A 26,231-nucleotide genomic window follows, 5' to 3' on the forward strand; every position below is an offset into this window, starting at 1 on the left:
TCTGACCTAAGTAATACTGAGTTGTGATTTCTTTCACTTAAAACAATTTTGGCAAATAAACTTGAAAAGGTGATTTATGTATGTGTCTTTATTGTATGTGTGCTTATTGTATGTGTCTGAAAGCCAGTTGTCCCTTCAGCCAGTTGGAGAGTAAGACTATGTATTCAGGAACTGAGGGAAAATCAAAGACCATCCAGACCTATTGTAACATGGATTCAGCTTGCAACTCTATCGATCATTTGACCTTCATAATTTTCCTATCTGACAATGGATCACCATGGTGTTTGGGGTATCCAGGGATTATTGTAAATGTATAGCCTCACCAGACATCCCTGTTTTGTTTTGGATTTCACCCGAGCATAGTCATCATGTTAAGTGCTACATATTTCTTTAAGGAAGCTGAGGAGAAATAGTTAAAGCACATACTCTTTGCAATATAGTCCCTAAAGGGGATTCAGTCTTTACATCATTCAAGGGACTCTGCATGTGTGAACTGGCTCGTCTGGAAATTCAATGTGGGACACTGATTTTCCATTATGTTAATTCATGTTAGATCTCTAATACCAGATCTAAAATTTTTAGTATACAGAATAAGCAATATTTTACTAGACAGTCCATTGACAATGATGTCAACAAATTATATCATTGGATACCTCAATTTGCTCTGCTGTCTATTATTGTAATTTGCCTACTTTGTCTCTGGTTTGTAAGTGCTGTTACTTGAACTCTGTGACTCCAGGGTCACATTGAGGCAGGAAAAAAGTGGACTTCAGCCTGGACACTTACAACTAACCTCCTGTTTGCATTTCCTGAGACAGGAGATAGGTGGGCTCCATATTAGGTATTACAATCAGCCTCCTGTTTGCTCTCTGAAGTGGAAGTAACAACAGAAACAGGGTAAATAGCCAGGCTTTGTCTCCTGTGGACACCTTAAGATAACAGTCATGGCAGGAACAGAGAGGGGCTAAACCCTGTTTGAGTATGGGATCAAGAGGTCATATATTTCCCATCCTTGGGGCAAGTGAAACATTGTACATGTGCAGAAAGGCTCGTTGGGGGTCAAAAAGGAGGGGGAACCACCCCATAATATGTGATGCTAAGGGCACCCCATAGGTCTCTGGGCTGGAATCCATCTTGGGAAAAAGATGTGCACGCATGGTGGGGAGGGTCCTAGGGCAGGGCAGGTGTGGATAAAGAAACCAGATAATTGGCCAAAAGTAAACAAAGACTCAGAAGAACTGACCTATATAGATGACTTAATGGCCTCTTTCCTGCACGCCTCCTCATTAGGGAGGACGTCCACACCTTTCTCTCTGGGTGTGTATCTCTGTCTTGCTTCTATCTTAACTAAACCAACCGTTTCTCTGTGTGTTCTCCCACTTGTTGTTGTGCTATGTCACTAATAATAAACTTTGTACCTATTTTTACAGTTTTTGCCTCCGTGAGAAATGCATTTTTCACTGGGGGCAAGAGCCAGGGGGTCTGGTGGCCAGGATTCCTGGTTTTCATCCATGCTACCCGGCTTCAACTCCTGGGCAGGGAATTAAGATCTGGCTTCACACCACCGCTCACTGCTGCCTCTCCGAGATAACATCATCTCTCCCCAAACCCCAGAAAACTCATTTCAATATTTCTATCTACCACTATAATCTTTAGCTTTCATAATACAGCCACTATAGAGTTTTCCAAAAATTCTGGGGCTCTCCTCAATATATCAGTGATAAAGACACGTCTCATGAGTACTCAAATTTATATTGGTAGGGTGTGGCTGAGGCTGTCACACATGACAAATGCCCAAATTCCTAGCCTAAGATTGTGAATAAATTCTTTCACATTATTGCCTTGTATCTTTTTTTATTCTAAGCTACTATCATAAATTCATCTTGATCCAGTGTTGTGATATTTCTGTCCTGTTCTAACACTCTTAGAATACATGCTCATCCATAATCCCAAAGTTTTACCACCGTTCTCCAAGGTAACTAACTGTCTTAAGTGTTTATTGAGTATTCAATTATGAAGAGGCTAATCTCCACAGAGAAGGAAAGCTTGCTTTTGTTGACAAGAGGACTCAGAGTCTTTTGAGAGTTCAAATTATTTAGTCATTATAATCTTCTCAAATCCTCTCATTCCAAATTTCAGGCTCTTACTTTCTCTAGAAAAAGGTCCTGATTTTTCTTTTCTTTTTTTTTTCTTTCTTTTGTTTTTTTGGCCATGCCATGTGGCTTTCAGGATCTTAGTTCCCCAGGAACTGAACCTGGGCCCCAGCAGTGAGAGTGCCAAGTCCTAACCCTGGACTGCCAGGGAATTCCTGGTCCTGATTTTTTGAATAAGAGACCCAGTGATGCTTTGAATTCAACATGTGTCGTAATTCTGTAAACCGCAAGATCAAACTTTGAGTCTGGTTTTCAGATCATTGTTCCTGTGATTACAGCAGATAAGATATCCTACCCAGTTAGTAAAGAAATTCTCTGGTCTCTGATTTGTGTATTTCAAATCTTGAGTCTTTCATTTTCTTTCTGTACACTGCATAGTGCAGGAAGACAGCCATCCAACTTGTGCTTATATTTATTATTTCCTTCATAGTATTCCAATACAAAAGGCAGTTTGTTTCCCAAAGTGCTGCCTTGAAAGGGGATAAGTTAAATAATTTGTTTCATAACAGAAGCTACATGCCATGAACTATCAGTATCCCATTGTCTGTTAGCAACATGTTTATTATGCTTCCTAATCTAATCCAATTAAGTAAATAACCTCAGATTTCTATCTTGTGGTTAACTTTCTAATTTCTTATATTAAATACTATATAATTTATGAGGAGTTAGGAAAACAAACACCAATGTAGATATTTTAAACAAAAAGAGATTTAGTACAGGAAACTGAAGCTTTTCACACGTTTGAAGAGCTAGAATCTGCTTCTGAGGATCTGAAATGGCTGATCGACAGAAGGGTCCCAAAAGGGGTAGGAAGACTTAACCTCCATGTCTTCATGTTCCAAATTATTTCCCTTAATTGTAGGGATCTATCTAGAATCCTGCTAGAAAGAGAATATGAGAAATGGAGTTCAGGTTTTTTTAACGTTTATGCTCATATGAAGTGCTCTGAATGAATGGGAAAGTACTGAGTATCAACAAACAATATCTGACACAGTTCTCTAGGGTACAGGTTCTGATAATAGCCACAGGGCAGTCATTACATTTGTTCATGTTTCTACCACCCTCCTTTTCAGGTCCCTATTTGATTCTGACACTAGACAACTATTTTTCTTTCTTGAAAGAATATGTATACATGTAATAAATCTCTCTCTCCCCCCCTTCCTCTCCCTTTCTCTCTCTGCCCCTCTCTCTTTCCCTGTCTCTCTCATCTATTGTTAAAAGATAAACTGAGAAATATTAAAAGCTTTAAGAATGTCTTATCAGTTTTCAGCTGGGACAAACAACAAATATTCCATGGCAGGACTGAACAACCCCATGGACACAAGGGGCATCCCCAAAGAGGCTACAAAAGACACTTCCCTCTCAAGATCCAGAGCCACTCCCGAAGACAACCAAAAGAAAGACAATTCCCCTGAGGGCTGGCAACAGAAGGATTCTAGCCACCAATGGAGTGCAACCCACATCTCTGTCTACATATTTTGAGGGGCCCCCAACCTAACAGTCGAGCTGCCTGAACACATAAGAACCACGTGCCCCAGTCAGGCAGAAAGCCAAGTCAAGTTCTCAAGGACACAAAACGAGACAAACAAGAAGGCGATAGCTATCCCAGGGAGAGAAAAGGTCGACAACCGTGGGTATCCGAAAGCAAATTCACAAGTCACGCTTCAAAGATTTAATTCTCACACATGCTTTTTGCCTGCCAATCTGAAAGGAACGGACAACGTGAAGGTTTCCCTCCCTCTCGCGACCAGGCACCACAGATAGAGGCCTAGGAGAGCTGACTTTGATAAGAATTCTTACCGTTTGCCGGCTTCTTCCAGTTTCCCCAGGATTCTGCAGGCTCCGGAGCGCGCGGGGCGTCCCAGCGCGTCTCATGCTCGTCACAAGCAGCTGAAGAGGAGGGAAAATGGTTTTCCCTCTACGCTTTGTAGTGAGCACTTGGCTGAGACCCATTTTCTTTGAGGCGCCTCCTAAATGGATAAACTAATCTAGGTTAAAAGTTCTCTCCTGTGGCCACAGTAATTCAGGATTATCTTGGGTAAGATTAACGTCCTTGTTCAGCCTCAAAACAAAATTATATTCACCTGACGCCTTTCCCGTGGCTCAGTCCAGCTTCCGTCGGATTCAGTCTGACCCGGAACCAGTCCCCTTTCTAACTCGTCCGTGGTCGGAATCTCTACCCGGTCCTCTTTCTAAATCGGACCCTGTCCAACCTTAGACCCGGTCTGGTTTTTAAGTCAGACCCAGTTCAACTCCACCCAGTTTCTGGACCCGGTCTGGAAAAAAAATGTTCAAAAAAGCCTGAAAGCCGAGACGAAAGCTAAGACAAAAGCCGCGGAGGCTCCGCGAGGGACGGACCCAGCACCTCCTGAGGCGGGAGAGGCGGCGAGCTCAGGGCTCAGCAGGTACCGTGTCTGGTTGCTCGTTGCTCCTGGGGCCGTCAGGGGTCTCCTTCGGTCCCCGCTTCTTACTGTTACTAACAGAACTGTTAAAAGATAAACTGAGGCATAGAAAGCATTTTAAGAGTTTATTTGAGCAAAAGTCAATTTGAATCGGGCAGCATCCAGTCTAGAAGATAGAAAGGAGCTCCAGGGAGCTGTTGAAAATGAAAGACTTTTATAGGCAGAAGGGAGCAGGAAAGAGGAAAATAAAGGAGGCAAAAAAGTGGGTTGGTGGGCTTCCCTGGTGGCGTAGTGGTTGAGAGTCCGCCTGCCGATGTAGAGGACACGGGTTCGTGCCCCGGTCCGGGAGCATCCCACGTGCCGCGGAGCGGCTGGGCCCGTGAGCCATGGCCGCTGAGCCTGCGCGTCCGGAGCCTGTGCTCCGCCGCGGGAGAGGCCACAACAGTGAGTGGCCCGCGTACTAAAAAAAAAAAAAAAAAAAAAAAAAAAAAGTGGGTTGGTTATTGCAAAGTTGGTTGGTTATTGCAAAGTTACTTTCTTTTGGCAGATGTCTTTTGGCAGTGGTCAGGCAGATGACCTCACTAGTGCTGATCTGGTGATTCCTGATTGACCGGTTTAAGGTTCCATTTCTGAAACAGCCAAAACTATAATTAAGTCTCAGTTTGGTGACATGGGGCTTAGCATAAGCAACTCCATTTAGGACCTATTGCCTTGTTTTTAACACTATCAATATATATTCAAGCATGTTTAAGTAGTTCTGGCTATAGGTTTTCTTCATTATCTTGATCTGGAATCTATAACCAAGATTACTTATTTTCATGGCAGTGAATTAAAATGCATATTAATAGCCCTATTTGAGGAAATTGTGATGCATAGAGTTCCAATCAACTGCATCTTATCAGTATATGTCTAATCTAGATTTGTCATCTGGCTCCAGGACCAGGTCTCCTTTCGTTTCACAGCTGCCACAATACTGGCAATAGGGGTATCATCTATATCCAGGTTTAAGCATATTCTAAGTGATTACATAATGGAAATAAAATCTACCACTCTTTATATCCTTCGTTCCTTCTTTCAATAATACACTTTGCCTGATTCTGTGGAATATAAGATAAAGAGGAAATAACTCCTAACCTCAAAGCATTTAATTTCAGTGGTGTAAGACAAATAAGTAAATGACTATCTTAAAACAAAATAAGATATTAGGACAAGATCATGCATAGAGTGAATAGAAGAAAGATTCCTAACCTAGATGATGCTGTTTGTGGAAAACGTTAGAGATGACCTTTCAGGAAGTCATATCTAAGCTGAATCTTAAAATAACAGCGGATTATACCAAGTGAAGAGAGAGGGTTGTGATAAGTGCACTGCTCAGTGTACTGCTTAAGAGAAACTTCTATGTAGAATATAGTTGACAGCTCCAGCTGACAACTACAGATCCCTGTGGATCTACTATTAAGTTCCTACCAAAGTCACATTTCCCTCTGGCTGTTCCCAGCTAATGATTAAGCACAGCAAGTTCTTTAGTACTTGTCCCTTTCTGCCAGATGTGGGATTCCGGAAATGAGCAAGATTTGCTTAAAGAGTCCACATTAGTCTGGCTGAGATATTCTTAGAACTTTGCCATAGTCTGAATTACTTCCTAGCCAATCCTTCTGTTTCCTCTCTCTCTTCACAAGTACAATATTTATACTGTGATCTGAAGGGTCTCCATACTACTCATTTTGTCCTAGTTTATCCTTTATAGGCATTCCCACAAAAAATATCTATCATATTTATTCTGTCTTGGTGTCAGCTTGCAGACAACCCAAAATGGCACAGCTAGTTCTGCGAATGTTAAGAGAAAGGGATTTTAAGACTGGCTGATTTATAACCCAGTTAGTCATGTTCCAAGTGAATGTGGGACATGGATAATCTCTGCCACAAGGTGGTAGTCCAGTTACTAAAGATTTCATCATTTGGTGACCTGTGAAATCATCCTGGTGAGAGGACACCTTGCCAAGGTGATCATTCTAGCATTTGAAACATATGGGGGACAATGACGGCCAGAAAAGTGGATGCCTAACAGAAGGATAATGAAAACACTGAGGTAGATTAACAAACAGTTAAGGATTATGTTTGAAATCCAGTCTTTTCATAGCTACCATATTAATACGCAGCTGTCTTTCAGGTATCAAATATTCTTATCCAGATGTGAGTACAGAGTACATAATAAAATTCATTATGTTCAATAAATAAAAATTAATCTTGAGTACAAATAATTTGTATTGGAAAAGTAAAAGTCATAACATTTCATTGGCTCATGAGAAAAATTTTGTGGAATTTTGTCCTAATCTTTAAGAAATAATTTATTTTCCTTCTTAATTATGGACTAATCTATATATAGACAGGGTGTGTGTGTGTGCATGTGTGTGTACATACACACATTCACACATACATGTGTGCATGTGTGTACTATTTGGTTTTTTAACTTAGAATTAGTTCCCAGAACCTTAGGTAAACGTTTGGTTACAAATCCATCATTCTGTATCACACATTATAAGAAAATTTTGCCAGTTCCAGAAACAAAATGAACTTAATTCACTCATGCTCAATATGCTCTTCTTCCTTAGAACTTTCATCAGATACATTCAGAGCACACCAATATTCCTGTCTTAAGCCTAAAACCTCAGATATTTCTCTACTTCTCTCTTAGCATCAGAGAGCATCCTTATCCTGTTGTGTGTGTGGGTTTTTGGTGTTTTTTTTCTGTGAAGTCTTTTGGCTCTGCCTTAAACGTTGTAGTTCCTCAAGTGTCAAGATTACCCAGAATGTAGTGAAGATTCAATATAGTATGGCCTGTTCAACTGTAGTGAGCTTTCTGGTCAGAATTTATCTTGGGAAATTCCTCAACTTCTTTAATAGTTTGAGGAACCCCCATACTTTCTGATAATAGCCCGTCTAACAGGGGTAAGGTAATATCTCATTTTGGTTTTGATATGCGTTTCAGTGATGTTGAACACCCTTCATGTACCTGTTAGCTATTTGTATGTCGTCTTTGGAAAAATGTCTATTTAGTTCTTCTGCCCATTTCTTAATTTTTCTTTGCTATTGTGTTGTATAAGTTATTTGCATATTCTTACCCAGCATATGACTTGGAAAATTTTTCTTCCATTCCATAGGTGGCCTTTTATCTTGTTGATTGTTTTAATTGTTGTAAGTGCTATGAAAGAGAAGTAGAAGTTGTGAAAATATGTCCAGTTGAATCAGGGATAGCACTGTTGAGGGATTGACACCAAAATGGAGACTTGAAGGAGTAGAACATGCCACTGTAGATGGGAGTGTGGGGTTGGCACATTAATAAATATTTGTAGATAACTTGAGAAGACCTTATTTTCCCTTTTCAAATAAGGACTATACCTTCTTCATATTCGTATTCTGTCCAGTGTTTAGCCAATATTTAGTCATGATATTTTTCCTATAATTTCATATTTAAGTTAAATCTGTTAAAGTAATTATGAAGAAGTTTATTTTGAAAATACAAACAACACCTCATATCCCTGAAGTAGACAGAAGTAAAGAAAGAAATCATACAGAATATCTGCTACGTAACAAATGTATGGTATGATAATGGTATGGTAATGATAATGGTATGGTAATGCTTTGAGGTAAACAGAGAAAAAGAGAGAAATAGAGGGAAGTCATACAAACTTTTCAACTTTCTCTGTAAAATGTTGAAGAGGTGTTATCTATCTGACTTGAAGAAAGAATGGTAAAAAGTGAGGCTTTATGTAAGATTAACAGTCTGTGACTGTACCATATTTGATGATCGAGTTAACACTCATAAGACAAGAAAAATAGTTAATATACCACACTGGAGAACTCACTGCCCAGGGAGTCAGGGAAATGGTATTTTAATTTATACTGCACCTTAACTCTATGAATTAGATAAGAAATTTATTTAATTTATAAAGTTTATTAATTAGACTAGAATAAAATATTTCCAAGGCAATTTTAAAAAGTAGTTGGATGTTTGAGGAATCTAATACATTGTTTCTCAAACTTCAATGCACCAAAATTCTCCATTATGTTAATGGGACCACATCAGACCTAATGGTGTTTTGGCATACCTGTTTGATAACATTTGGTGTAGAGAACTCTGGGTTGGATTTCAGTGAGCATCTAGGAAAATATTCCCAACAATGGAAATGTGAATAGTTACTAACAGACTATACTCTTTAGAATTAATTTAAAGGAATCATTTTAGTAGTCGAAATGAGTACGTAATGACTGCAAGTACTTTTTCCAAGTATTTTGTTGTAGTTAAAATATTATTTAATAATTTATGTAGCTACTCTGGCCTCAGTGGGGTTGAGCATAACTCCCACTTAAGTGTGGGCTGTGCATAGTGACTTCATTCTAAAAGGTGTGGTATGTAAAGGGGAAAAAATTAATTTTGCAGTGGAGAAACCTGACAGACACTACCTCTATCAACTGTGAACACAAACAATGATAAGTTATGTTAATAGTATGTGTCTTTATATGAAGATATGATGTGATGAAACTGATACTTAACCCCTGTGATATTTCTCCCCTCCCCTCCCATCAAAAAAAAAAAAAGTCAAAAGAAATAAACCATAATCCCAGTCTAATTGCAAAAAAATCAAAGAAATCCCAATTCAGGGACATTCTACTGACCGGGAGTCCCCAAAACTCTTGAGGTTATAAGACACCAATTCTGAGGTACTATCACTGCCTAAGGAGCCTAAGAAGACATAATGAATAAATATGATATCATGTATGGGATCCAGGTGCAGAACACTAGATAAAAACTAAGGAGACCTGAATACAGTATGGACTGTAGTTAATCATAATGTATCAACATCATTAATTGTAACAAATGTATTACACTAATGTAAGATGTTAATAATAGGAAAAACAGTGCAGATATATAGGCATTCTCTGTTCTATCTTCATAATTTTTTTTGTAAATCTAGACCTATTCTAAATAAAGTTTACTTTTAAAAACATTATTTGCTAACTTAATTAACCATATTTCTCTGTAGCTATTGCATAAAAAGAACCATAATCTTGCTAGGATATAAAATAAAATAAAGGTATTGTGAATAAATTCATGTTAATTTTAAATGAAACCTACTTATAAAACTATAGAATACAAAGAACTTTACATTCAGCAGATTTTCCCAATGAGTTAGAAAACATCATATTCCATAGATAGGAATTAGGAAAGGCTGTCTTTTTCAACTACATGTTTATGACCTAAGCAGACACATTCTAAGTACCAGCGTTTATATCATAAGGTAAAAATATTCATATAAAAATTTTAATTTTATTTATTACATTTTAAAACAAGATGTAAATTAGTGATAAAAACACATTTAGCCTTTGGCAAACAAGTAATCTTATAAAGTGTATTTCAGTTCATTATATCTTTTTTATAATTCATTATAGCTATAACATCAGGAAACCCTGTAGCAATATTTAGGCTTCAACTTTTCTAAGATTTCACTGGAAGATTAATTACTTGAGTTTTGGGGTTAAAAAATTAGATTAGAAAATAGAAATTATTAAAATATCCAGTTCTTACTTTTGGTCTATGAACTATTTGTAAAGGCAGAGATATCCACACTCCAATTAGAAACCCCCAAGATGAGAGGTAAACTCAGCTTGTACCCATATATTTCCTCTTAAATAAAGTATATTTTAGAGATGTTTAAATATTTCTTTGAAGGTAAAGTTTCTTGGACATATTTATTACTGTGAATAAATAATATTAATTTGTCATATCCAGCTGCATCCAACTTCAGTTTTGTGCTCATGCTTCTTCTACTAAGTCCAGCTAATGACCCATGCCCTGTAGTATATAATCAATACAAGGACAGGAATAAAGACGCAGATGTAGAGAATGGACTTGAGGATGTGGGAAGGGGGAAGGGTAAGCTGGGACGAAATGAGAGAGTGGCATGGACATATATACACTACCAAATGTAAAACAGATAGCTAGTGGGAAGCAGCCACATAGCACAGGGAGCTCAGCTCTGTGCTTTGTGACCACCTAGAGGGGTGGGATAGGGAGGTTGGGAGGGAGACACAAGAGGGAGGGGATATGGGGATATATGTATATGTATAGCTGATTCACTTTGTTATAAAACAGAAACTAACACACCATTGTAAAGCAATTATACTCCAATAAAGACATTAAAAAAATACATAGTTCAATGTTAATAAAAATGAGGTGGGAAAAACCATCCATTCATTTGCCATTTCATTCAGTTCATCATTTTATTAAGTGACTGACTCTTAATATCTGCCTACACCTTATTGTGAAAGTTTTCTCAACTCTTAGAAAACTCTATGAGGCTATTTTCATATAAATTATAGTATATTTTGATCTATGTATATTCTTTATAACAATTAGTCCAGGCTGTCAATATTATTTGTAACAAAATGACAAAAATATGCAATAGAAAATAATCTGTTCTAATAAACTATGGCCATTAAAATTTTAAGTATGAGTGATAGGTAGTACAATTTTCCATGCATGACAAGTGATTATTGTTATTAATCTGTGATATAAATACCCTTCATGCTATGTGACCTTATTTTCAGCATAACAAAAATCTGCTTAGTATTTGTATCAGTAAAGACTGTCCCACTTGTGCTGTAATAGCATGAAACGCTAAAGTTTCAGTGACTGAAAACAATCAAAGATTCATTTCTTACAATGCAAATTTCACCTTGGGTCAGCTGGGTGCTTTGCTCCACATCATCTTCATTCTCATCCTCAGCTTTAAAGAATCTTCACTGTGGGATATTGTTGTTTACCATCTCAGCGAGAAAGAAACAAAGGGGTGTTCTGGCAGCTCCAGTTACATGACTTTACCCAGTGCAAGGGAAAATGTGTTCAGTTTCCCAAGATCATTCATAGCCTTGGTGATTCCCTAGAAGGATGCACAGAACTTAGCATATAGTTGTATTCATGGCTAATATTCATTATAGTGAAAGGATACAAAGCAAAATCATCAAAGAGAAAAGATGCATGGGGTGAAGTCCAGAGGAAACCAAGCACAGCTTCCAAGAGTCCTTCCCCAGTGGAGTTACATAAGACACACTTAATTCCCCCAACAATGACTTGTGATAACACATGTGAAGTATTGTCTACCAGGGAAGTTTATTAGAGACTCAGTGTTCAGAGCTTTTTTGGGGTTGGTCACACGAGTACCGTCTGCTTAGAAGATACCAAAATTCCAGACTCATAAAAGACAAGTAGGGGCTCAGCATAAATCATATTGTTTACTTAAAAGCCGAAACCTAGCAGACCATCCTTATCTGTTAATTGTTGATTAGGAACACCCTGAGATCCAAGTTGCCAGATGCCAGCCAAGGTCCAACCTTGCAAGCAAGCCATTGTAAGGTTAGTAGTCTCAGGTCTGCTGTGTTCATTCGTTTCAGTACAGGCAGTAAGAGAGCTTAATCTCCACTGTACCCAGAATAATGAGAAAACTGAATTCAGATAAGCATTAAAATCTCTTCTTCACTGTTACTAATTGTAGCTCTAGGGAGAGTTCAAGTATAACCATATGAATTTATAGTGTTTACATTTCTTTGAATAGTGTTTTAGCAAAATATAGTAGAATTTTTCAAGAAAAAATTAATATATTTGGCAGAAAAATCTTTTAAAAAACAAGATTTAGGTATATTAATCAAGGTGTAAATTCACAAAGGAAATTAACTTTAATATTTCATGCTGTACAAGTAAACAAAGGGGAAGAAGAAGATAGAAAAATATCTCGTGTTAAAAAATCTGTATCAATATTCGTATTTACATATGCATATGCATAAACATGTGTTTACTTATACATACATAGAATATTTTCGGAAGGATACATATAAGAGTGAAAACAAATATTGTGAAAGGAAGAAAGGACTGGCATATGCAATAATAGAGAAATTACTTGCCAATATGTGCAGTTTGTTCTATTTGATTTTTTATCCTCATATATTACTTTTCAAATAAAATTTTTTTTTAATCTCAATGGGAAGGATAAATGTGGAAATTCCTTCTCTATTTTTATAAAATCCTACAGAAAGCTTTTTAATACTAGCTGATATTGCTTCAATAATAGATGGATAAAGAGAACTTACCAGCAAACCCCCAAACAGACAATATTAAATACATAACTCAAGGGAAGATAATACATAATAAACAAATTCAAATTGTGGGGTATGATGATGAGTTAACAGTTTACGTGTTCTTAGAAAAGTTAGAAGAATATCTTTCTGTGTCAACCTGACACTTTATTTCCTAGACCACCCCAAAAGGCTTCCTTGCCCTCAAATTTTAAATAATTTATCTGAAACATCATCAATAAGATGTACTAGCATTACCTCTCTTACAAAGATTTATTGGGCTGTGCCCTAGATCACTATTAAAGAAAGGCATGTACTTTTCTTCTCATCTCCTTTTTGTTCCGTAAATTTTCTTCTTCCCTAAGCAGAATCATCTCTGCATGCATGTTGCCCTCTTAAGGACTTGTATTCCCAATCATTTCATTGAATTTATATGCACATGTGTAAATCTTAGAGGTGAAAATAACACAAGCTAAAGCTGGTGATCCATATTAAAATGTCATACTCCCACCCTATAAAATAAACAGAGGTTTTTGAAAATTATTCTGTTCAACACTGGCAGGCTTCAATGAAACAGAAGCACCCTAATACATAATTAGTGGGAATAGAATTAGTTAATATTTCTAGCGATTTAATTGGCAATCTAAATATAAAAATGTTCATCTCAAGATTAATAATAAGAAAATAAGAAATAAAGAATAAATTAAAATATTGGTTTTCAAATACTTATGAGGGCCTATTTTGTAAACAATTGAAATAACAAAAAGAATGGGTAAATTAAGGTATATATTATATGGCAACTTTAATAGTGTTTTCTAGACTCCTTAATGCCATAGAAAATGATCAAATATAATGTTAATATTGAAAAGCAAATACAAATTTTTATATAAAATCTGATCCCATTTAATTGCAAAAGATAGTATACTGATGTTTGTGTAATAAGAAATACTGGAATAGTTATGTGGATAGTGATTTCTTTAGGCATTAGAATCATGAGATTTTTTTATATGTACATTTCTATACTTTTAAAACTATTTACAATAATGACATTATTTTCAGAAGTTAATAAAGTAATTAAAGATGAAAGGAAAATTATTGTAGCACAAAAGGATAGCTTTTACAATTGTAAGGAATTTAGTAATAAACTTAATTAGGATTATGACATTTAGAGAAAATATTTAAGAAAATTTGTGCTTCAATGAGTTATAATTTCTATACACCACAGTGTCTGGAAATGCAACTTTTATATATATAAAGTCCTTCCTCTAGTTTTTCTCATGTTCATTCATTTAGACTTAGATTAGTGATTTTCACAATATAAATTAAAATAGCATAATTGTATATTTATAGTATGATACTAAAATACCGTCAAATAATTAAGGAACTAAAAAAAAATTAAAATAGCTTTAGCAAAAAGTTTGCATGTTTTAAGTATTCTGCATACTAAACTCTTCCCACGCAAATTAGGGCTGCTGAATTATACCAGCACACCTTCTTTCTTACAAAGACAGGAAATATTTAGACACTCCTCAGTACAACATTGGATTCTACTTCTAAGGTCATCTCTAAATCTCAGCACTTATTAGTCAGTGATGGATAAAAAGTGACTACAGTAAGGTAAATTTAATTCAAAATAACACTTTTACCTTATTCTAAAATGTCTTAACATATTTAGAAATCTCCATCTTCTCTTCCTCCTGTCCCAACCACCTGATTGTGTCCTGTGTTTTAAAACACAGATTAATGTGGAGTGGGAGAGAGAGAGGGAATCTGTGTCACTTCTCAATGGTTAAGAGAGGGCAAGCATCAGCTACAGCAATTTAGAGGAGTAAAAGCATGTTTCATTGTGTTGCATAGCAGAGATATTCAGTTTGATGGAAAGCTTAGGAACCACAAGAAGAGAAAATGATGACACTGAACTCTGAACCTGGACCTGACATCTTCATCACTGATTTACAGTAACGTCTGTGGAAGGGGAGGTCACTGTGCTGGATAAGCTACTAATGTGGCTTAGGGAGAAGGTCATTTGTGTACACTGTAACTTCTCATCATTTTAGGAGCATAGAGAATTTGGAAAACAGAACTTGACATTTTCAGAGAATTATTACAGTGCTAAAGAGTTCAAAGTGTTTATTCTTGATACCTGGAAACTAAAGTGCTTCTTGCTCTGAAGTTTTCAAACAAGATTGCTGTATAAAGTTTAATCAGCATTCCATCAAAACTACTCGTGTGGAGGCTGAGGCTAGATAGCTGAATTTTAAAAGATTCCCATTCTTGGGTCTTTTGTAACAAAGGCAAATGAAAGTAGAAGGTTAGAAACAGACAGAACTTAAGTGTATTCTTTGAAAACTTTTCTCTTCAGCGTTGCAAACATAAATACTGTTCATTGTTCCATTTGGATACCTTCATTATATTAGTGATAGACTGCTAACTTCTCAGGGGACTCTGTCTAGAGTTCTGTGAACACACACACACACACACACACACACACACACACACACACACACACACACACACACACACACACACACACACCCATTTAAATTTAGGTTTAAAGTTAAACCTAAATTTTCTTTCCAGAGTATGAGTAGTCATTTGCAGCAGCTTTTCTGGCTACAGATGTCAGCATAAAAATCAAAAGATAATGAAGAGATAATAAATGAAAAAGAAATACAGAAATGATGCAAAGAGCTGTACTTTTCCTCCTTTTGGTGTTTGTCCTGATGTGTCTCCTAAAACCATGGGATTATTAATAAGACTTTATTTGTTTCTTGCTATCCTTTAAAATATTTCTTTCCTCTGGTAAATTTTATGGTCTCTTGTTGACTGGGATATGCAATATTAGAGAAATTACTTGCCAATATATGCAATATAGTCCACAATATCTTCTTATTATTAGATATATTATGTTTTGTTCATATAACATTACATCTTCTAGGTTATATTCTGGGCTGTCCTATATCAATAAAGATCGAATAAACATCATTGTTTCTTCAGTTTGTCATTGGGCACACTTGCAAATGTGTTTGTAAGAATAATTTCTAGAAGTTGAAAGCCTGACTCAAAGGATGTAGATATTTAAAATGTTTATAGATATTGTCAAGTTTCATTCCAAGTTGTACTCATTTCTTTTTAATACTGTGTAATATGCCATAGTCTGTATCTGTTCACCTCCTGAAGGACATCTTGATTGCTTCCAAGTGTTGGCAAGTATGAATAAAGCTGCTGTAAACATATGTGCCCAAATTTGGGGGTTGACTTAAGTTTGCAACTCCTCTGTGTAAATAATAAGGACTGGGATTGCTGGATTGTATGTTAAGAGTTTTGTAAGAAATGGCCAAACTGTCTTCCAAAGTGTCTGTACCATTTTGCACTCCCCTCAGCAATGAATGATAGTTCCCATTATTCCATATCCTTGCCTTTAGTGTTGTCAGAGTTCCAGATTTTGGTCATTCTAATAGATGTGCATTGATATCTCATTGTTGCTTAAATTTGTATTTCTGTGATGCTATATGATATGGAGCATCTTTTCATAGGATTTTTTGGGTTTCTATTGTCAAGGAGGAAGAAGTGAACAGATTGTTGGATAAATAAACAACAGAGTCAGCATACTTAATCTAGGGAGACTTGATATATTTAAATTATTGTGTCTTTCTATCCAAAATCAACATATAACATTCTATTTGTTTATTCTTCTTATATAGGTAAGTAGAATTTTTTGTTTGTTTTCTTCACATAGAAGTTGCACACTTCTTGGTACAGTTTTTCCTCTAGATATTCATCTTTTTACGTTGTTATATTGAAAGAGCTCTTTTCTTCCTTTCAGTTTTCTAAGCTATTAAAAAACAAGTTTAAAAAAAATCTGTTTCTGTCTTTCGATAGATGAATTGATATATGTGTGTATGTGTACATGTATATATGACATTTGTACACACATTCAAACATGCATATATATATATATGTGTCTGTGGAAAAAATATATATATAATGAATATTATAAAGATTTTAGTGTAATCAACCAAAAAGTTAAAACTTTTGTTGCCTGTATCACTCTTTTCTGTTGACTAAACATGCTTCTAGTGTCAACTCTGGCACTTTCTAACAAAACATTTGATACAGAAAACCTGGTTTTAGAGGTAAGCTTGTCTGGCTTTGAATTCTAGCTTTACAAGTGCATGGCCTTGGGCAGGTTACTGAACCTTCTCTGTGACTCAGTTTCCTCATAAATAAGATGGTATGATTATAATAACTATCTACTGAGAGATTTGTTAGGAAAGGGGATAGTTGTGAAGATTAATCCTCACAAAACTAATACACATTGTGTCAAATGATTTTTATTTTCCTTATTAGTAATAAGACTAATCCTTTGTCTTACTTTCCAAAATCTCTGTCTTTTTCAGTTTTGGGGACTCATGAAAAAGATGCAAGGTATAATTAGAATGATTGAGTAAATGTTAAGATAATATATTCCTGATGATTATAACTGAATACAATAATTGCTAAAAGGGAATATTAGCCAAGTACTGTTGAAGGCCAAATAAAGGATCAGTTCACTTTTTGGAGTGTCAGGGAACACTAGATAAAATCTGTGTTCGAGCTACCAATTAAAAAAAGGTAAATTTAAACAAAATAGGTCAAGTTGGAACTTTTCTCATTTTTTTCTTTTCTTCAGCTTAAAGTAAAAGTGCAACCTTCTCAAAAATCTGCAAAGGTAATTGAGGAGATACAATCCAAGTCCTTCACTTGCTAATGGATATGAAACACTTAAAGTTGCCTCATCTTCTCTATTTAAAATATACAATGGATGTGCTTGAGATTTAAATGATGGAATTTGAATTTTCAAATACTTTACATATAGTATGTCAGAATTTTCTATTCTGTTTACAAAGAGTTTATAATGGGAGCTTTCACTAACTGAGAGAAGAAAATAAAACTGCTTCATCAAGGTCTCTAGGTCAAGCATTAGTACAAGCTGAGAGGTATTCAGGTTGAAGTTGTGTTGAAAAGACCACATTTCATGCTACCAATGGCTGAGTGAAAAACAAAACAAACTGACTCCACATCACAATTTCCTTCTACTTGGAGTAATTCTCATACCTTTCTTCAGAGAGTCAGCCTGACCAGACACATTGAAACTGCTGCTGAGCTTGGGCCAAAAATTTATGGGATGTCTTAAAATGTTTTATTTGTTGGTTTAATAATCTCGAGGGTATATTCCAAGAACAGGAACCCCCTAGAGAAGTGTCAGTCAGGCTATGAGAGACTGTTTGCACTCTGTGGAAAATATTATTTCAAAAGGCCTTTATAAAAAGGGAAATAGAAACAAGGTAAAAAGGCAACATAAGAGGGGAAAAAAGGATATTAGAAAACTTTCTTTTAAAATATCAGTTGAAAGAGGAAAAAGGTAGTATCTCTACTGTGCTTTTCATATCTATAAAACATTGCTATCTTTCATGTCTATGATACATGTCAATAAAATAAAACAAAATGAAAAATAAAAATCTTGGACTTTTTAGAATCCTGAAAGTTTTAAAACTCAAATGAAAACCTGTCTAGCCTCTGAAGGAAATTTTTATTAAATGGCTATAAAGTGGATATCACAGAAGTTTCAGAAATTCTCATGGTATTTCTTTTTACTAATTTTATCAAAATTTCCCAGAAATATTTAATGTCAGCAAAAGTACTCACTGGCATACTCCACCATTGAATAGGGCACCACATAATATACAAAAACCCGAAAACTATGGACACCATGAAAAAAATAATAGAAGATTATCAAGCAAACAGAGAGGATGAGCAGAGTTAGTTTTCAAATTCTACCTCTATCCATCAAAAAGTTTTAGTGTGGACTCAACACAAGCCTGAGGGTTCTATTAATGTCACTAAACATGGTAATATCTACATATAAAGATATTTCTGCAGTTTAATTTTTCTATTAAATTTCAATTGCATAAAGTGTATTTTTAAATAAAAAGAACAATAATTTTAAAATAACAAAAACAGCAATTAGATGGAAACAAATATTTTCAGACCTTAATGATGGTAAATGCTGGGTCATGATAACTCATATTCATCATGGGTTTTGGGTCTTGGGAATCAGTATTTTTGTCTTTGTATCTTATATATTTATTAAATATAAAACATTTTAATGTGTACATAAAATAAATTGATTTGAGAAATTCTTAGCAATGAAACAATCTTCATGATTATTATTATGGTAAAAATATTTTCTAAGAATTGTGGTTTGCTATTATAATTTTCTCATGCCTACAGCCACATATATACAGATGTCTTTTTGCATCTCTCTAGTGTTCTATCATGTAGAGGGTCATAGCACAAACCTATTACTTTAACCTCATATTTACTTAAAAATACCATGAAGCATAGTGATTATTATTTTCTGAGCATACCAGAATATACTATTCCACAATTATTATTAACATACTAGACCATACGCAAAGAGAATAAAACTTTCTTTTCTTTCTCATTAGTTCTTATCTATGGCATGGCAGTGGGAAAAGTTTTAGTCAAATGCACAAAGTTTAATCCCTTAAAATATTTCAAGCCATACATTTCTGTATAATTATTTAAACAATAATTTTGTTTGTTTTATATTCCCCCAGTTTGTTTAGAAAAAGTATAAAGGAAGCAGGGTCTTTTATACCCTTGTGATGTTGGAGATGAGGGGGGACCCTTTCGTGGAACCGATGGATTTTCTCTTCTATATGTGACTTCTCTTTTGAATGTCAGAAGCTCTGACTAATTCTTCCTTTCTCTTTGCTTTCATGCACCAATGAACTTTATCCCTTCAAAGCAAATAGGTTTTGGCTAACTATGCAGTGTATCAGTATATGTAAAGGCATATTTTTTTTTTTCAAATTTTACATGTATATTCCTTTATACTTTTTAATGGAGATTTCATCTCATTATTTAACCTGAGTCTGCTATCAGTATACAAAAATAACAGTAACACAAAGGAACTGATCTAGAGGTAAATAAATGTTATCCAAGCATCCATTATGTGATAGTGGTGCTTTCATATCAAGAGCTAAATTAAAAATACACCAAAAGTGGGGGCTTCCCTTGTGGCACAGTGGTTGAGAGTCTGCCTGCCGATGCAGGGGACACGGGTTCGTGCCTAGGTCCGGGAAGATCCCACATGCCGTGGAGCCGCTAGGCCCGTGAGCCATGGCCGCTGAGCCTGCACGTCCGGAGCCTGTGCTCCGCAATGGGAGAGGCCACAACAGTGAGAGGCCCGCATACCGCCAAAAAAAAAAAAAAAACACCAAAAGAGGAAAAAAAAAAAAATAGGCAAATTTACACAGTCTTATGACTACAATGATAAAGAATACTGGTAATTTAATAGGGGCCTCTCAATAAATTACATATTGATAGTGGTGAGAAAAAGAACAGCATTATAAAAGAAATAAACTGCATTCATTATAGATTTATAATATCTCAGACTGCATTGCCTCAAATTTATCTTTATTCCCTTGGGAATATTAATCTTAAATTATGCAAATTTCAAAATATGTGATGAATGTTCTAGTATTTATTCATTTCAAAAAATGTTAATGTTGAACACTAATATGCTATGCTTAAAGATACAGGTTTTTAAAAGAAAATGCTATATCTGTAGATATGAATCCTAGTCAAGAACTTTAAATCAAGACATACTGAATATATTTTAGAATAAAAATTCTGATAATCAGAAAATTTTTAATCGAAAATATATTTTCTGTTTTCTCAAGCATTTAAAATTTCAATTTAAAAGTTAAGACTAGGAAAGAGATAATATCAAATTAAGTAAAGATAATGTTGCTTATGTTATACTTCCAGCTTGGAAAAAGAATACTGACATCCCACCTCTAATTTGTGGATATCACAAGGGTATAGAGACAAGAGCAGTTGTCATTTATATTTATCTTAAAATTTTTGAGACATAGAGGACTCTTCAGAACCAAGATACAGGTAGAACTACTCTTCTTGTATAAGCAGTAATTGGAGGCAGAACACCTTTGCAGTACTGTTTATAGAGACATAAAGACTTCTACCATACTGTTGACAAATTGCTGCTTCAAGGGGAAGTTAAGGTAAGGAGCAGAGACTTAAGTTTTTCAACCAAAGAAATAATGTTGATATGAGAAATTTACCAGTTTCAAGAATCACATAGGTGAAGAACAGGATGCAAATATAATGATAAGGAACTGTTAAAAAGCAGAAAATACTACGAATAGAGACTATATTTTAAGCCAACATTAAGGGTTTGTTTATTTGAGGAAGTTTTCTTTTTCCTACCAGTATCCTCTTTATAAAGAATATTATATTTATATATTAGAATTCTGTCTTTTCAAATTTTCAACTTTATTTTTTTATATAGGATGCCTAAATTTACTACATAGTAATGTATACACACACAAACACATCTGTGCATATAGTTACCCACAAGAATAACAACTATACAGTGTATATATGTGTGTGTGTGTATACACACACATGCATACATATATATAACATATACACACAGGGATGAATTAAGGTACATATATGCTTATTTGTGTCTATGTACATGTATTCTTATATACATACATAATGTTTTTATTCCAGAATATATATATATATTTTCAGGCATTCTGAACAAACCCTTTAATCACCTTCATAAAGTCCTGATTTAGAAACTTCTAATTGTTTATTTTTAAATAGAATGAGTATAACATGGTTTCCTTTACAGGCTACTATTTTGACCAAGTTTGTTCTATCCAGGTGGGTTAGACATTGACATATCATAGTCATTCATTTCCATGGATGTAAGTATTTGTCTCATTGGAGTATAAACAACTTTTAAAAAGCCATCTTTTTCAAGTTATCTGCAAGTTTTCCAACAGTAATATTAAGGCATTTTTAGAATCTTATGATAGATTTTAATTATCTCTTATTTTGATTGTGACATAAGTAACTGGCTGGGAAAGGAGAGTGTATGGAGTGAGAATGGGCTCTAAACTAAATAGGAAGGACCTAGCAGCATGATGTCTGGCAGTGATAGATGATAATCTACAAGAATACCACACATTTATTTTTGATGAAAGTTTGAAGTAATAAATCTATATTACAAACATTGTAATAACAACATGTTTGTAATTACAAACATGTATAATAATACAAAGTCCTTGGATATAGACCAGGGGTGGAGGAGTAGAGATTCAGAATCATCATCATCTCTCAAACACTGTGCAAATTAGGCAAGCACTGTGGCATCCTTGGGGTTTAGTATTGCATAAGTAAAATAAAACAGTTGATATTTAACAGTTGATCTCTGTACATCTGGATATTGTACTCAATTTGTCCTTAAAATTTCAAACTACATTGTTTTAAGTAGTCTGACAGTTTGGCTTTTATCATTTTTGTATATAAATTTACTTTCTAAACTTTTTAAAATTAGTAGTTTTCTAGTTGATGATTTTGACAAATTGCTTATCATAACATATTCAGCTTTTTTTTCTCTAAAAATTAGTAGGAAACATATGGAAGTGAAATTATATGTAATATTACAAATAATCTATAAATTATATGCTCCATATTATATATATAAATATATATGCCTGATCAATGCACAGAAATCTCTTACATTCCTATACACTAATGATGAAAAATCTGAAAGAGAAATTAAGGAAACATTCCCATTTACCATTGCAACAAAAAGAATAAAATACCTAGGAATAAACCTACCTAAGGAGACAAAAGACCTGTGTGCAGAAAACTATAAGACACTGATGAAAGAAATTAAAGATGATACAAACAGATGGAGAGATATACCATATTCTTGGATTGGAAGAATCAACATTGTGAAAATGACTATACTACCCAAAAGCAATCTACAGATTCAATGCAATCCCTATCAAACTACCAATGACATTTTTCACAGAACTAGAACAAAAAATTTCACAATTTGTATGGAAACACAAAAGACCCTGAATAGCCAAAGCAATCTTGAGAAAGAAAAACGGAGCTGGAGGAATCAAGCTCTCTGCCTTCAGGCTATACTACAAAGCTACAGTAATCAAGACAGTATGATACTGGCACAAAAACAGAAATATAGATCAATGGAACAGGATGGAAAGCCCAGAAATAAACCCACACATATATGGTCACCTTATCCTTGATAAAGGAGGCAAGCATATACAATGGAGAAAAGACAACCTCTTCAAAAAGTGGTGCTGGGAAAACTGGACAGCTACATGTAAAAGAATGAAGTTAGGACACTCCCTAACACTGTACACAAAAATAAACTCAAAATAGATTTAAGACCTAAATGTAAGATCAGACACTATAAAACTCTCAGAGGAAAACATAGAACACTCTGTGACATAACTGACAGCAAGATCCTTTTTGACCCATCTCCTAGAGAAATGGAAATAAAAACAAAAATAAACAAATGGGACCTAATGAAACTTAAAAGCTTTTGCACAGCAAAGGAAACCATAAACAAGATGAAAAGACAACTCTTAGAATGGGAGAAAATATTTGCAAAGGAAGCAACTGACAAAGGATTAATCTCCAAAATTTACAAGCAGCTCATGCACCTCAATGTCACAAAAACAAACAACCCAATCCAAAAATGGGCAAAAGACCTAAATAGACATTTCTGCAAAGAAGACATACAGTTTGCCAACAAACACACGAAAAAAATGCTCAACATCATTAATCATTAGAGAATTGCAAATCAAAACTACAATGAAGTATCACCTCACGCTAGTCAGAATGGCAATCATCAAAAAGTCTACAAACAATAAATGCTGGAGAGGGTGTGGAGAAAAGGGAACCCTCCTACACTGTTGGTGGGAATGTAAAATGATACAACCACTATGGAGAATGGTATGGAGGTTCCTTAAAAAACTAAAAATAGAACTACCATATGACCCAGCAATCCCACTACTGGGCATATACCCTTAGAAAACCAAAATTCAAAAAGAGTCATGTACCCCTATGTTCATTGCAGCTCTATTTACAATAGCCAGGACATGGAAGCAACCTAAGTGTCCATCAACAGATGAATGGATAAACAAGATGTGGCACATATATACAATAGAATATTACTCAGCCATAAAAAGAAACAAAATTGAGTTATTTGTAGTGAGGTGGATGGACATAGAGTCTGTCATGCAAAGTGAAGAAAGAAAGAGAAAAAAAAATACCATATGCTAACACATATATATGGAGTCTAAAAAAAAAAAAAAGCGTTCTGAGGAACCTAGGGGCAGGACAGGAATAAAGACGCAGACGTAGAGAATGGACTTTAGGACATGGAGAGGGGGAAGGGTAAGCTGGGATGAAGTGAGAGTGGCATTGACATATATTCACTACTAAATGTAAAACCGATAGCTAGTGGGAAGCAGACACATAGTACAGGGAGATCAGCTTGGTGCTTTGTGACCACCAAGAGGTGTAGGATAGGGAGGGTGGGAGGGAAACACAAGAGGGAGGGGATATGGGGAGATATGTATACATATAGCTGATTCACTTTGTTATACAGCCGAAACTAACACAACATTGTAAAGCGATTATACTCCAATAAAGATGTTAAAAAAAAAAACTGAAAACACCTCAAAAAGATTAAATAATGCAAAAAAAAAAAAGAAAAGAAAAAGAAATATATGCCTGAAAATTCTGACACAAAGTGGATTCTCTATAAATATTAGCACTTACCTCTCTGTACCATTTTGAATCTTGAGTAAAATCAGCAAACTATAAATGATCTTATCTTTCTTTTTCCCTGGAATAATTGTTAAAACGTAGCCTTAATGATAGTAATTACATAAACCAGTATGATTTTTAAAGTTATAGCTCAAAAATAATAATATCATAGAGATATAAGCATAAAAAATTAAAATGTGCCACAATTATGAAGCTAACCATAATACATGTAATTTCTCCACCCTACATCATAAAATTCTTCAGTCTTACATATTTCATCTAAATGCATGCTATTCTGAAAGACTTTGAATGTATGAAGAATAATTAGAATTCTGAAACTTGTTTAGGATTCCACATTTTGTGAGTTGACTATGTACATTCATCATCATCACCAACATCATCACCATCACCAACATCATCACCATCAGAGTAAATATGTGTGTATGCACATATAGTATTCATTTCATATAGTGTATGTCTGTATGTCTATATGTAAATTGTATGCAGGAAACCTTTTTATCTATTTTACATACATTTCTTAAGCCCACATAAGAAGCCTATATGGTAGACAATATTGGTATTTTCCTTTTAAAGACAAGAACACTGTGATCCCAAAGAGTTAAGTATTTGTTCAAGGTTATATGGCTGTCTAATGGCAGCTATTCATTTTGAGTCTTCACAAAAATTATGGAAACCACAATCTGAAAAGTAATATCATTATTATTATCATAAAATTGAAAGCAATGTCACTTACTCTCTGTGTTGCCACTGTTCAATTACAAGCCAGTACCAATTTCAGTTTTCTAATCGTAAAATGAGAAAATCATATTATATCATTATGAATACCCCTTTTATCTATTATAAGTCAATAATTTTAGTTCTTGATGATTATTTTAAATTCCAGTCAGTAAAACCTACTTATAACAACTTTGTCTAATTCTCTTTCCCCTTCTCTGTGGCTTTAAGGGGCAGAAAAAGTTTTTTTACATATATGCATTTAGTATCCTAAATCATGCATTCATACACTCATGCATTCATTCACCTATTTATTTAGACTTTAGATACTCACCCTGGTTCAGTGTCTTTGCTATTCACTGGGGTATGACTGACATGGCATTATCTACTTGGGATCACAATATATATACACAGGAGGCAAACAATAATGAAATAATTCTACCAGTAATTTCATAATTATGAATTAAATTAAGTACTATGAGGACACAGTACAGAATGCCAAGAAACCATATAAAAGCAGGGGGAGATCGGACACTGTTTTGTTGAGGGAAGAATAGTAAATCCCTATTTCTTTGAACATCTAAGTTCCATTATTTAAAATGCCCTTTATCCACCTGATGAATACTTTATTCATTCTTTAGTCCCAAATCACATATCACTTCCTCTGCAAAGTCTCCCCTGACTCTCCAAGTAGCAATAATCACTCACTCTCTGTGCAATCTCTGTATGCTTTTCCTGCTTTGTATTCATCATACTTCACTGTCATTTGTTTATTTATCTAACTGAACATGGCTGGATGACATGTTCTGTCAGTGCAGAGACTATGCCCTTTTCCTCTGTGAGCCTTCAGCATGTGTCACAATGAATAGCACACAGAAAATTTCCAGTTCAGGTCAAATTATTTATTGTATCCTGCAAACCATGTGTTTAATAAAAGAAGCATATGTGGCTGGTTGATGAGAAAAGGGCATTAAATACTGGATAAAAGTTGTGAGTCAGAACAGGATCAAAGGTTGTTCAGGAACTTGCCACAGATGATTCCAAAGGATACTACTGCATCAGATGTATTAATTTTACAGTCAGAACCACAAGACTTTTTACTGGGGAGTGTGAATAGTTT

Source organism: Grampus griseus (assembly GCF_964374135.1).
Source record: "Grampus griseus genome assembly, chromosome: 11".
Classification (NCBI taxonomy): Eukaryota; Metazoa; Chordata; class Mammalia; order Artiodactyla; family Delphinidae; genus Grampus; species Grampus griseus.